The 13,461-nt window shown below is 38.7% G+C and overlaps 1 long non-coding RNA gene across 6 annotated transcripts in view; it reads left to right on the top strand.

The window, feature by feature from the left end:
• Nucleotides 1-13,461, top strand: part of LOC105726631 (uncharacterized) — a 104,008-nt gene that overhangs the window by 78,482 nt on the left and 12,065 nt on the right. Inside the window, exon 1 of one of the 6 annotated variants that reach the window (XR_001109596.2) lies at nt 12,668-12,765. The exons of the other annotated variants lie outside the window; for them this stretch is intronic. This is a non-coding gene — a long non-coding RNA (uncharacterized LOC105726631). Of the gene's footprint in view, nt 1-12,667; nt 12,766-13,461 lie in introns of those variants that run through there. 6 annotated transcript variants of the gene reach the window in all.

The raw sequence follows: 13,461 nt of genomic DNA, 5'->3' as shown, positions 1-13,461 counted from the left end.
TTAAGACTTTCTAGTACTCTGAGTCAATGACTTTAGTCAGTGGATGACTGATTAATTAAATATTAATTAAGAGTGTGGTCTAGGTGTGGTGGCTCTCACCTGTAATCCCAGTGCTTTGGGAGGCTAAGGCAGGAGAATTGCTTGAGGCTAGGAGTTCAAGAACAGCCTGAGCAACCTAGTGAGTCCCTATCTCTATAAAAATTAATTAGCTGTGTGCAATGTGTATGCCTGTAGTCCCAGCTATTTGAGAGACTGGGGTGGGAGTCTGGGGTGGGAGGATCACTTGAGCCCAGCAGTTGGTAGTTATAGGGAGCTATGATTGCACCACTGCATTTCAGCCTAGGTGACAAGAGCGAGACCATGTCTTTTGAAAAAAAAAAAAGTATGATGAATGTTACCAAGGTTAAGAAGGCTATGGTGGATATACTGTTAGAATAACTTAATCTGCCTAAGAAGGAAAGAGAAGACTTCCTTAGAAAGTGATAACTCAAAAGAGAAAATTTTAATGTTGTATTATCATTGGCTAGGTCAAGAAACAGAAAGTGGGAGAGAAAGAAAAACACACAGACAGAGCAAAAATTACATGCCAATACAGTGAGCTGAGAAGCAGGTGCCACGTCAAGGAATACTGGAGGATGTCAAGTAAAAGGGAGAGTGCTAGAGTATGCAGGAAGGAGGATTCTGTAAGATCCTGTGAGTTTTAAGATTTTCTACAAAAGAAAAGTCAAAGTGAAAAGTTTTAAATAGCTATGGGTAGTGGGCATGGGTAAGTACACGACCAGCTTTCTATTTTAGAAGTATCTTTCTGATTGCAGATTAAATGGATTTGGGGGTGAGACATAAGATTCATGGCTAGGCAGCTAGATTGGAGGCTACTACAGAAGCCCAGATGAAAGACAGTTGTGGGCTGGGGCACAGTGGCTCACGCCTGTAATCCTGGCAATTTGGGAGGCTGAGGCAGGTGGGTCACTTGAGGCCAGGAGTTCAAGACCAGCCTGGCCAACATAGCGAAACCCCATTTCTACTAAAAATACAAAAATTAGCCAGGTGTGGTGGTGCACGCCTATAGGCCTAGCTACTGTGGGAGGCTGAGGCAGGAGAATTGCATGAACCCAGGAGATAGAGGTTGCAGTGAGCCAAGATCATAGCACTGAACTCCAGCCTGGGTGATAGAGTGAGATTCCATCTCCCAAAAAAAAAAAAAAAAAGACAATGGTGGCTTGAAAGACAGTAGTGGGGATACAGAGGAATACACAGATGTGGAAAATCCTTAACATGTTGAATCAACAGGACCAGATTTTGGAGTGTATGCAAGAGAAAGAGTCAAAAATAACTGTTATTTTTAGTTTGAGCAACTAAATAGATAATGCTGCCATTTATTGAGATGGGGATAATGGCACAGGAACAAGTATGGGAGAAGAAGCAGGAGAAGTTTGGAGGTCAGGTCTGGTCATATCAGGAAATACAGCATATGGATCTGGAGTTCATTATTCTCAAGAAAGGAGAATAAGTAAAAATACTTAGAAAAGCTGGGAAGGAAACCAGGAAAATATGGCTGCTCTGACCCTACGGAAAAGTATATTTTTCAAAAAGAATAGTCGATGGTATCACATGTTGCAAATAAACAAGTCACACAGGATCAAAAAGACAGGGATTCAAAGGTGTTCTTTAGATTTAGTTGCAAGAAGGCTCTGATTTTTCTTGGTAAGAGCAGTTTCAGTGGAAAAAGTGTAAGTCACAATGTTAAGGACTAAGGTGGAGGAAAGAAATACAAGTCCTCAGAGTGGACAGCCATTTCAAGAAGTTCAACTTTTACCCTTTCTTCTGGGTTGTCTACTCTGAAGGGCACTTACAAATATTTTATTTTTCTTAGAAAATTTTGAGCATTATATGCTTTGGCATGGATGTTTACTTGTCAATTTTGTCTGAAATATGTTGGTTATCTCATTATAAAAATTAAAAATGCTTAATTTATATAAGTTTTCTCTTATAACACTTTTAATTATTGGTTTGATCTATTTGCTCTTTTTTTCTGCAGAAACATTCATTTGTTCAATCTTTATGATATGTTCAATTTATCTGCCAACTTCTATATTTCTTTTTTATTTTTATTCGGTCTGTTGATATTTCTAAAATTCTCAGTATCATTTAATCAGGTTTTGGCACCGTTAAGTCTTTCTTTTACCTTTTCCTATGTGATCATTTTTTTTAATTTTAGTGTTTTAATGGGTTGACCGTTTATGTCAGATTGTTTAACTTAAGGAAAATTATATCTGTCATATCCTACTGAACATAAGAAGTAGATCTTTTCTGAACTATTATTTCATGAAGTTTAGTAGAAGATCATTTATCTGGGAGTCTGTATTTAAGAGTATATGATGGAATTGTCATATACGTGTTATGTCCTTTTTAAAAACCGTTGTCTAGATTTAAAAATAATTTGTTATAATAATTGAAGAATAATTTTCTGAAATGAATGGTCCATGGTGATGGTGAGCTCCATGGAGCCATATCAGTGATGGTGAGAGTTGTAATAGATGGATAAAGGATGCCTTTACCTGATGCCACTTTACACCGTGAAAAGCTTACACATTTTATGGAACAAAATCATTTAGTACTAATTACTGAACAGAAGATGGGTCAAAGGTAGAAGCTGGAAGAGAAACCTGAAAAAGAAAAGCAGAGCAAAAAAAAAAAAAAAAGCAGTTGACAGCTCTTTTCATCAACACTGTGATGCCGTTTCATTCCTCAATTTCTGTGCTGCTGTTTGTTACATCAGATCCGGTCTCTTCAACTCAACAAAGATTTCCTGGAAAATAAAAACTTCATTTCAAAAAGTAATTTGTCATTTTTATGTATGTATTATTTTTAAAGGAAACAGTGCAAGCAAATTCTCTCTGTATGAGACTTGATAAGTAAAATATGTTTGCTGTGTTTCCATTACTAAATATTTAGTTATGTTTTTCCCATTTTCAAGTTAGTCCAGATTTTTTATGGGTGTAGTTGATGATTTATATTTTCTGCATTCTTCAGTTAGTTTGCGTGATACATTTATGTTAGATAAAACTCTTGTAGGATATACATGCCTTTAAACTAATATATGTTTGGTCAGGTGAAGTGGCTCATGCCTGTAATCCCAGCACTTTGTGAGGCGGAGGTGAGTAGTTCACTTGAGGTCAGAAGTTTGAGACCATCCTGGCCAACATGGCAAAATCTCATCTCTACTAAAAATATAAACATTAGCTGGATATCATGGCGCATGCCTATAGTCCCAGCTACTCAGGAGGCTGAGGCAGGAAAATCGCTTGAACCCAGGAGACAGAGGTTGCAGTGAGCCAAAATTGCACTACTGCATCCAAACTGGACAACAGAGTGAGACTGTCTCAAGGAAAATCAAAAGAAAACACTAATTTATTTTTTTCAATACTGCAGGTCCCCCATAATGTTCTGTGATGTATTTTTTCTTTTTACCATTCTACTTGTTTGAGGTTAACATATGTAAAACTGGAAATATTCTGTAAGAGATCAGATCATGGACATTCTGGCTAAGTCATCCTTTATTGTACTTTACAAGAAAATATTCTTTGAACCTTCCTTAGCACTTTGCTCCTTTCTCTTGAACTCCAGAGACTTCTGTAGTGTCTCTTAATTTCTCATCATGGCATCTTTAGGTAGACTCCATTATCTTTGGTTGTGGCAAGAAACAGGAAGAGCAATTGATGGCTGTCTCAACAATTGACATCAACAGTGAACATATGGGAATTGTCAGACAAATCATTTCATCTTATTATCCAGTATTTTTTTCACACAGCACACAGATTCTAAGTTAGAGAGATGAGTCAACATGGATAGTTTTATACTTGCAGATTCATAAGCATAAAGATGGAAAAAGATGGCGGGCTGGCAGCACACTGAGGTGCTCTCAAGTGTATAGGTTCAATAGATCTCCCTTATCCTTCCGAAAGGGAGTTTATTATCTGCCTGCTGCAGCAGTTCTCCCCAAATGCCACCCTAGTTTCTACTCACCTCTCTTTTTCATTTATGTTTACATTCTTTATCTGATCCACAGGCTCAAATCTTTTTCTGATACATTTTTTTAAAACTGACATTTGTCTAATTTGGATTCAGGAATTGTCTTTCAATCACAACAGTGTTACATTCTAAATAATCCCATACATGCATCATCATATACAGAGCTTCATACAAAGTTCATTTTCCATATGTAGTATTTAATCAGACGCGGTATCTTCCCATCTTAGGAGGATATACTTTTTGGTCTTTTTGTGCCTTTTTTTTTTGGTCTTAATGCATGTGGCCCATCAGACTCCACATTAATTTTTATTTTCTACTTCTTGAATATACAGTGATATAGCAAGATCCAGTGTTGGAGAGCAGTTAGTATTGTTTTTAATTCTCTCTAAGGTATACAGAGGCTGACAGATACCCTTTTCTATGTCTGAAGTTCATAGTGGCTTTGTCTATAATGGCTTGCTGTGAAGTTGTGTAGCAAATGTTTAACAAAATATCTCAGACATCCAAATACACTGGGCAAAATTAAAGGCCTTTGTAAGTACAGTTGCATATTAAGTAATGAGAAACTCTGAGGCCAATGGCTTTTAAAATATGATTGTGAGATTACTGAGGTTATGACTTAGAGAAAGCTGAAGGAAGCGTCAGGCTAGAGAATTTTTTCCCATTGCCTCTTCAAATGTCAAATACAGATATGGCCATGGATTTTATTTATTTTTTTTTTTTTCAGGCAGGGTCTCAGTCTGTTGCCCAGGCTGGAGTGTAGTGGCATGATCTTGGCTCACTGCAATCTCTGCCTCCGCGGTTCAAGCGATTCTCCTGCCTCAGCTTCCCAAGTAGCTGCGATTATAGGCATGCGCCACCATACCTGGCTAATTTTTGTATTTCTAGTAGAAATGGCATTTCACCATGATGGCCGGGCTGGTCTCGAACTTCTGGACTCAAATGATCCATCTGCCTTGCACTCGCAAAGTGCTGGGATTACAGGCATGAGCCACTATGCCTGGCCTGGCCATGGATATTTCTGATGCTGTCAAAGATGGTGGAATGACTGGCTTCATTATTTCACACATATGGAATGTCTCTTATGTGGCAGGCACTGTGGTAGGTCTTGTGCATACCGGGAGGGGGCCCTGCATGCACACGGCCCGAAGCAGCCTTACTGTCTGTTCAATGAGTGTGGAACAGGACAAAGAGCAGACATGTCAACAAGTGATATAACACAGTGTGGGAGGAGCTCTACTCTAGGTCTCTACAAAATGCTGTGGGATACATCAATGTTCAGAGCAGCAATTTCATGATAGTCAAAACGTTGAAACAACCCAAATATCCATCAACTGATGAGTAGAACAAAATATGGTATATCCATACAATGGAAGATACTTGGCAATAAAGAGGATCAAAGTACTAGTACATGGTATGACATGAATGAACCTTGAAAACACTGTTAAGTGGAAGAAGCCAGTTGCAAAGACTGTATGGTGTATGATTCCATTTATATGAGATGATCAGAACAGACAAATCTATAGAAACAAAATAGATTGGTGGTTGCTTAGGGCTGAAAGTAAAGTAGGGGAGAGAGAATGGGACGGTGACAGCTAAGGGAAGTAGGGTTTCTTTTTGGAGTAACGAAATGTTAAATTGATTGTGGTGATAGATGCTCAACTCTGTGAATATTCTAAAAGCCATTAAGATAAGGCACTTTAAATGAGTGAACTGCATGGTATATGAATGACACCTCAATTAAGCTGTTAAAAAATCTATGGGAGCAAAGAAATGTGTGATCATTGCCAATGTCACGGGGATGGGAGCAGTATTTACAGAACGCACAATTCTCTGGACAGCCTGCAGGTGAGTGCTGTCACCCCCATTTTCAGAGAATAGAACTTGTCCCTGGACTCAGAGCAGAGACAGAGCATGGTCCCCCATCTGTAGGAAACAGTCAACACTGTTTCTTACTTACCACACTTCCCCACAGAGGAGGTAATGTTTATGCTCCCCCTCAAAGTATCTGTCAGAGCTAATGAGGGACAGATGATCAGAGAGGGACATTCCGGCAGAGAAGCATAAGGTCAGGGTCCTGGTAGGAAAGAGATGGCACATGTGATTTGCATAATTTGAGTAGAGATCAATGAAGTGACTATCTATAGAGGTATGGTAAGAGTTAAAGGGAACCACAGTGGAGATGGCAGCAACCTGGCATTACCATCCCAGGCCTGAATGGGTGAGGTGAGGAAGCCATTGTAGGAACACAGAGAGGGTGGTTATATACACAGGGCTACCTTCCATGGGGAGACAGCAACAGTGACCCAGCAGGGAGGAGCCCAGGCAATAACTGCCCGGATTCATGTTCCTCTTACCCTCTAATCTCTGCCGGTCACTTTCATTGGCTGTACCAAGAAGCAAGAGGGCAAAGAGAGCCCACTGATGTAATCCACACAGGTCAGCCTCATGGGACAGAGAAAGGCATAGCAGCCGGACCCAAAGGGACAAATGGGAAGTAATCAGCAGAGATGTGGAAGTGTAAAAATAACATATATTGTAGGATTGGTAAAATGAATCATGACTCCATTGTAATGCGGTCTACTCTGATTCTCATTCTTCTCCAGATTCTTGCCCTGAGGCCATGTGTTTTTCCTGGTAAATTAGAGAAGTATCTTCCAGAGGCCTTTCTCAGTGGGTTCCCAATCCCTTAATTCTTAAGGCATTCCAGCCTCCCACTTTCCTGGTTCTTTGTAAACCCCGTGCTTGCTCTCAGTGCAGATCTCAGATAAGCCAGGCCCTCTAAGTCAGGTCAGTCAGGTCATGAAGCCCAAGGCCTTCTTTGGGGAACCAATGCTCATCTTACTAAAATAAATGAACTCCCCATGCTGACGAGGGGAAATAACAATTCCCCTTGCAGAGAAAGCTCAGGCAGGAGGGATTGTAAACCAGTGACTGTGGGGATCCGTTTATGTCTGCCACCAGGGGGCAGGTGGACCCATTTTTAGGACTAGTTATAAGTGTTTTGCTAGTATCTTTGAGAACAGAGGGAGAGAAAAATGGAGACTTGGAAAAGAAACAGGGTTTTTGTTTTGTTTTTTCTTTCTTCTAAAGTTGTTCTCTGATCAAGGAAAGTGTACAGAAACCAAAAAACTCTCCTCCTGGAAATAGACAGCTAGGCACTGAAGTGTTCTTCATTGACCTTGGTAAATTTCTTCAAGGCCCCATAGATCTCTCTTCCATCTTTGTAGACTAAGAAGTGAGAGTTTGTGCCGGAAATAACTTGACCTAGTATCACAGGCCATACGAACAAGGCTGTCAGAGACCAAGGCGTTGAACAGATACTAGTTTATTGGTTTATAATAAGAAACATGTTGGGGAGATAAGGCAGCTGGCAGGACTTGATTAGGACATTCTTTTGTTCAAAAAACCTTCATGGGAAACCAAAGTATAATCAGAAGATGACTGGGAATGAGAATAAAGTGAAGTTGGTTGTATGACTGGAAGTTTACTGCTTTGGTCTGCTGTGTCTAGCCTCACAGCAGGGATGCATCTGACAGATGAATGAGATTTTTGTGATAGTTGAAAGGGCAGCTTGCTCCTTAGATGACACTGAGATGGGAAGCTCCACTACTGCCTTGTAACTGTCTTCTCTCTGTTGCTGGGCACTCTTTGTGTTGAGTGTTAAATATTCTTACTCATCTATCTATCTATCTGTCCATCCTAATCTGATCTATGTATCTATCAATCATCTATCAACTATCTACCAACCACATATCTATCATCAATTGATCTATCATGTATTGATCATAAATTATGTATCTATCATCTGTCATCTATCAACCACATATCAACTATCTATCATCAGTTGATTTATCATCTTTCAATCATCTGTCTGTCAGTCCATCCATCCATCCATCCTGCCAACAAGTCAGGCATATTTTAATGTTAGGGCCTATAAGTCATTGTGGGTCTTTAAGATGAATTCATAGATATTTGCTCCAATTTGTGTATCTTGATTCACAGTTTGACTCTCAGAGGATGACCTTCAGTTCTTCTGGGTAGTTGTTCCTTTGGGTAACTGAGAGGCCAGCACACTCAGATTGAGGATGTGCTGAACATGTGTGGCAGAATGAGCACAAACTGAGCACTCAACCTGTGGGCGACAGGGTGAAGGTATGAGAATTTAACACCCACTGGTGAAGTCTGAGGATAGGAAGATACCCCATCCATCAAGGATCAGGTAAGATAATACTTAAAAGAATGGACTTCAGTGGGATTTTTTTTTATTTCTCTGAGCTGTCTCAAAAGTTAAGCCTTTGTCATTTCATTCTGAAAATTTATGCATACAATGATGACTATTGGGGTGTCCAGAATAATCATTTTCCAAATGTCTTGAGAAATTCTAGAGTTAAATAAAGTGAAAACATGGTATAGATTGGGGTTGACATACTACAACCCAAAGACTGAATCCATCCTGCTGCCAGCTTTTGTAGAGAAAGTTTTACTGGAACACAACCACACCCGTCTGTTCACATACTGTCTATGGCTGCTTTCTCACCACGACAGCATAGTTGAGAGGTTGCCACAATGAATGCATGGCCCACAAAGGCTAAACTTGGAGCTACCTGGCCTCTCACAGCATACCACATTACTTCCACCTGCTGTGGAAGAAAGAATACAAGATTTTAAGCTAGGTATGTTCTAGCTGTATGACATTAGGCAAGTTTTTACCTCTGTATGTCTCAGCTTTACCATCTATAAATGAGAATAATTATATCTACTTTTAAGTTAGGTTTAGATGAAATAATTTATTTAAAACTTCTACCATATAAGGCTCTCAGGAAATTACTATTAATAAATGGGAAAACTTTACTCAAGTCTCTGTGACAGAGTTAACATGAATACGCATACATTTGAAACAATAGCCATGTCAGTAAATTTGAGTGGGAACAACTGTTGAACACACCTCTACAGGAATACACCGATTTTTAATAACTGTGCTGCCCAATATGGTAGCCACATGTGGTTCCTGGGCACTTGAAATGTAGGTAGTCCAAACTGAGATATGCTATAAACGTAAAATACACGTCAGGCTTCAAAGACTTAATATGAAGAAATGTAAACTATATCATTTCATATCGATGATCTTGAATATAGAGGCTGGAAAAAATTATTTCATATTGATTATGTACTGAAAGATAATACTTCAGAGATGCTGGGTTGAATGAACTATATTAGTAAGTTAAATTTCTCCTGTTTCTTTTTACTTTTTTTTTATCATGGCTACTAAAGTTTAAAAATCACATTTGTGGTATGCATTATATTTCTATCAGAGAGGACTCTTTTAGAAGAAAGGAATGTTAGTTACGCAACCACTAAGAAGTTAGTTTTGGGAAATCTTTGCCACCTAATAAATAAGTATAGCTGGAAAATCAGGGTTGCAAATGTAAACTGAGACATTTTATTTAGAGGTTGAAAGAATGATTTCTCATAAAAGGATGTAACTTCCTTTGAAACAGATGTTGGTCGTGCCGTCTCCAGTTTCCCAGGGAAGGGTCAGGCATGTAGTAGGTGCTCAGTGAATGCTGAATTGAATTGACAGAGGTAAGAGAAAGGCAGATTCATCAGAAGAGGAAATGAAGCCAGAAGAAAAGTCAGTGAGCCTCACTCTGTCTTGCTAAAAGAAAGAATGGGTCTGGGGTTTTAACAAATTTAAGTTTAGGAGGAGATGTCTTAAGAGACAGGATCTAAAGCCCTGGCGAGAGAGCCATTCTGTATAGAACTGGAAACTCCCAATAACTCAAATCCGGACTGGGGAGGTAGTTTCCAAAGGCAGGGCCATCCAAGTGAAGTCCGGAGCCTTAATGCCAATCACAGCCTTGGGATAGGCCAAGTAGGCTCATTATTCACTCTCTCAAGAACTTATGAGGTGCCTGTTACATACCAGGCACAATGCTAGGTGATGAGGACATAGAGTTGAAAGGAGCTCTATATTCAAGGAGCTTACAGTTTAAAGGGAGACAGACCTAGTTTTTTACAGTACAAGTGGCCATTACTTACACAGTTACACTAAATGAATACCCATATTCCATTTTAAGACATAATACCCAAGAAGAATCTATAACCATTTTGAAAATTAGTGATATAGGAGGAAGAAACACTCCAACCCAATATGCAGTGTTTCGGCAGCCCTTTTAGCCCTGTTCGCTTAAGCGATTCACAGTCTTTGCAATCTTTCTTTATTCTGTCTGTCCTCAGCATAATAAACATTTGGGGCTAATAAGCTAGGTTTTTTTTTTCTTTTTTTTAATATTAGGGCTTTCAGCAGTTGAGTTTTATATTTATAGCTTCAATTAGTTGAGTTGTAGGCTTATCGTGGTGGTTGGGACCATCACTCAATATACCTGCTCTCACTGTGGGTGGAATACACCTTCCTGCATCATTGAATTTGGCGTGGCCATGTGACTTTCTTTGGCCAAAGGAAGGCTAGCAGACTTGATGTGGAGAGAGGCCTTAAATCTGCTTGTGTGATTTAGCTTGGCTTTTGCACTTCTGTTATTACCATGGGAAGAACAAACCCTGAGAAGTCACTGGTCCAAGAAGAATGAGAGACAACTGATAAAGATGTGATTGAAACCCACAGCAGGAAATTCAGCCCAGCTGACCTACAGCTTAAAGCAAAGCCACTCTCTGGGGCCAGCCTAGACAAGCCAAACTGCAGTAGACCTGTAGACCCACGAGCATGAGAATAAATGTTCGTGGTTACAGACACTTTGATTTTGGGTGATTTGTTGTGCAGCGCTCTTTTGGCATCATTGTATAATATACTCATCGAGAGTCAGTTTTGTTTGTTCCTAATCCTTTTTAAACTGATTGAACTTTTATTGTATTCATACAATTTAATTAAACATTACACACACTAATGGAATATGAGTGCAAAAATAGAGAGGTTTGTTTTTCTAGATAAATCTTGTTCTATGTTTAATTTTTTAAATCTTTGTTGGGGTTTGGTGTTAAAAGTGACGTTGAACTAATACAATGAATGAAGGAGTTTTCTGTCTTTTTCTGCAGGCTGAAATAATTAATATTGGTTTTATATATTTTGGAAAGATAAATCTATATTGTCCTAAACCCTTGTACAAGGGTTGACATTTAATCATTTTATTTCTTCCATCATAATGATTTATTCAACTTTTCCATTTTGGGGGTGGTTAGTTTTGGTAATAAACATTTATTTCTAGAAACTCATTTGTTTCCTAAAAGTTTTAAAAACAATTTGCAGTAATATTTTCTTATAATATTTGTGGCTGGGCGCAGTGGCTTACGCCTGTAATCCCAGCACTCTGGGAGGCTGAGGCTGATGGATCACAAGGTCAGGTGTTCGAGACCAGCCTGGCCAACATAGTGAAACCCCCATCTCTACTAAAAATAAAAAAATAAAAAAAAATTAGCTGAGTGTGATGGCCGGTGACTGTAATCCCAGCTACTTGGGAGGCTGAGTTAGGAGAATCGCCTCAACCTGCGAGGCAGAGATTGCAGTGAGCTGAGATCCCGCCACTGCACTGCAGCCTGGCAACAGTGTGAGACTCCATCTCAAAATGCATATATATACATATTATATGTATATATATGTATTTTATATATATATATATACTTGTTAAGCATTCTGAATCCTGCATATATAATTTCCCTATCCTTTTTTCTTAATCAAACTTGTGAAACATTTTCTAGTTTTCAGAATTTTTACTTTTCCTACTTTTGGTTATTTATGTATTTTCTATAATTTTTGTTACTTTATTCATTAGAGCATGTAATTTTTTGAATTTTAAGATCGAGAGTAAATGTGTAGGATGTGCAGATTTGGTAAATGTGTGCCACAGTGGTTTACTGTATCTATCAACCCATCACCAAGGTATTAAGCCCACCACAAATTAGCTGTTTTTCCTGATGGTCTCCCTCCCCTGATCCCACCCCTTGACAAGTCCCAGGGTGTGGTGTTCCCCTCCCTGTGTCCATGTGTTCTTACATTGTTCAGCTCCCAGTTATCCATGAGAACAGAGCATGTAATTTTAATTCATCTTTTCTAAATTCTATTTCATGATTCAGTCTTAATAGGTTTTATGTTTCTAGGAATTTATTCATTTCTTCTATGTTAGATGATGTGTTGACATATAAATGCTTATAGTAGTCTCTTATAATTTTTTGAAATCTGTGTTATTGGTTGTAATAGTTCCTCTTTCAGTTTTGATTTTATTTGGCTCTTAGTCTAGCTAAAGGTTTGTCCATTTTGTTTATCTTTTCAAAAAACAAACCCATAGCTTTCTTGATCTTTTCTACTGTTTGTCTGCTCTCTATTTGATTTATTTTTGCTCTGATCTTTATTATCTCCTTTTTACTAACTATGGGCTTAGTGTGTTCTTTGTTTACCTTGAGGTGTAAAGTTAGGTGGATTATATGAGATGTTTTTTTCCCCCCATGTAGGCATTTATTGCTAAAAACTTCCCTCCTAGAACTGCTTTTGCTGCATCTCATAAAGTTTGGCATACTGTATTCCCATTTTTGTTTGTCTAAAGATATTTTAAAATTTCTCTTTTGATTTCTTCTTTGACTCATTGGTTGTTTAGGAGCGTGCTGTTTATTCTTTATCAACGTGAGGAAGTTCCGCTCTATTCCTTGTTTACTGAGAGTTTTTATCATGAACTGATGTTGGATTTTATCAAGTGCTTTTTCTGGATCCATTGATGTGGTCAGGTGAGGAGCAGGTTGTTTAATTTCTACCCATTTGTGAAGATTACAGTTTTCCTCCTGTTACTCATTTCTAGTTTTGTATTATTATGGTTGGAAAAGATAGATGATAGATGTCAATCTTCTTAAATTTGTTGAGGCTTGGTTTGTGGCTGCTATAGTCAAAATTCATATGTTGAAACTTAATCCCCATTATGATAGTATGAGGAGGAGGGGCCTTTATAAGGTGATAAGTCATGAGGGATTTGCCCTCACAAATGGGATTAGTGCCATTACGAAAAAAGGTTGAAGGGAGCTGTGTTCTCCTGCTATGTGAGGGTGTGGCAAGAGGAGTCATCTGTGAAGCAAAGCGCACAATTTCATCAGACACTGAATCTCCTGGGGACTTAATCTTGGAATTTCCAGCCTCCAGAACTGTGAGAAGTAAATTTCTATTATTTATAAAGTAACCAGTCTAATGTATTCTGTTATAGCAGCCTGGATAACGGACTAAGACAGATGCCTAACGTATGATCTATCCTAGATAATGCTCTCTGTGCATTTGGGGAAGAATGTGTATTTTACTTCTTAATGGAAAAAACAAAACAAAACAAGGACCATACACGGTGGCTCATAAACCCAGGAGTTTGAGACCAGTCTAGACAACACAGCAAGAATATATGTCTGTAAGATCCATTTAGTCTAAAGTGTAGTTCAAGTCTA

Source organism: Aotus nancymaae, unplaced genomic scaffold (genome assembly GCF_030222135.1).
Source record: "Aotus nancymaae isolate 86718 unplaced genomic scaffold, 86718_ANA_hifiasm-v0.15.2.pri h1tg000030l, whole genome shotgun sequence".
NCBI classification, from domain to species: Eukaryota; Metazoa; Chordata; class Mammalia; order Primates; family Aotidae; genus Aotus; species Aotus nancymaae.
This window is presented reverse-complemented; position numbering and strand designations above follow the sequence as displayed.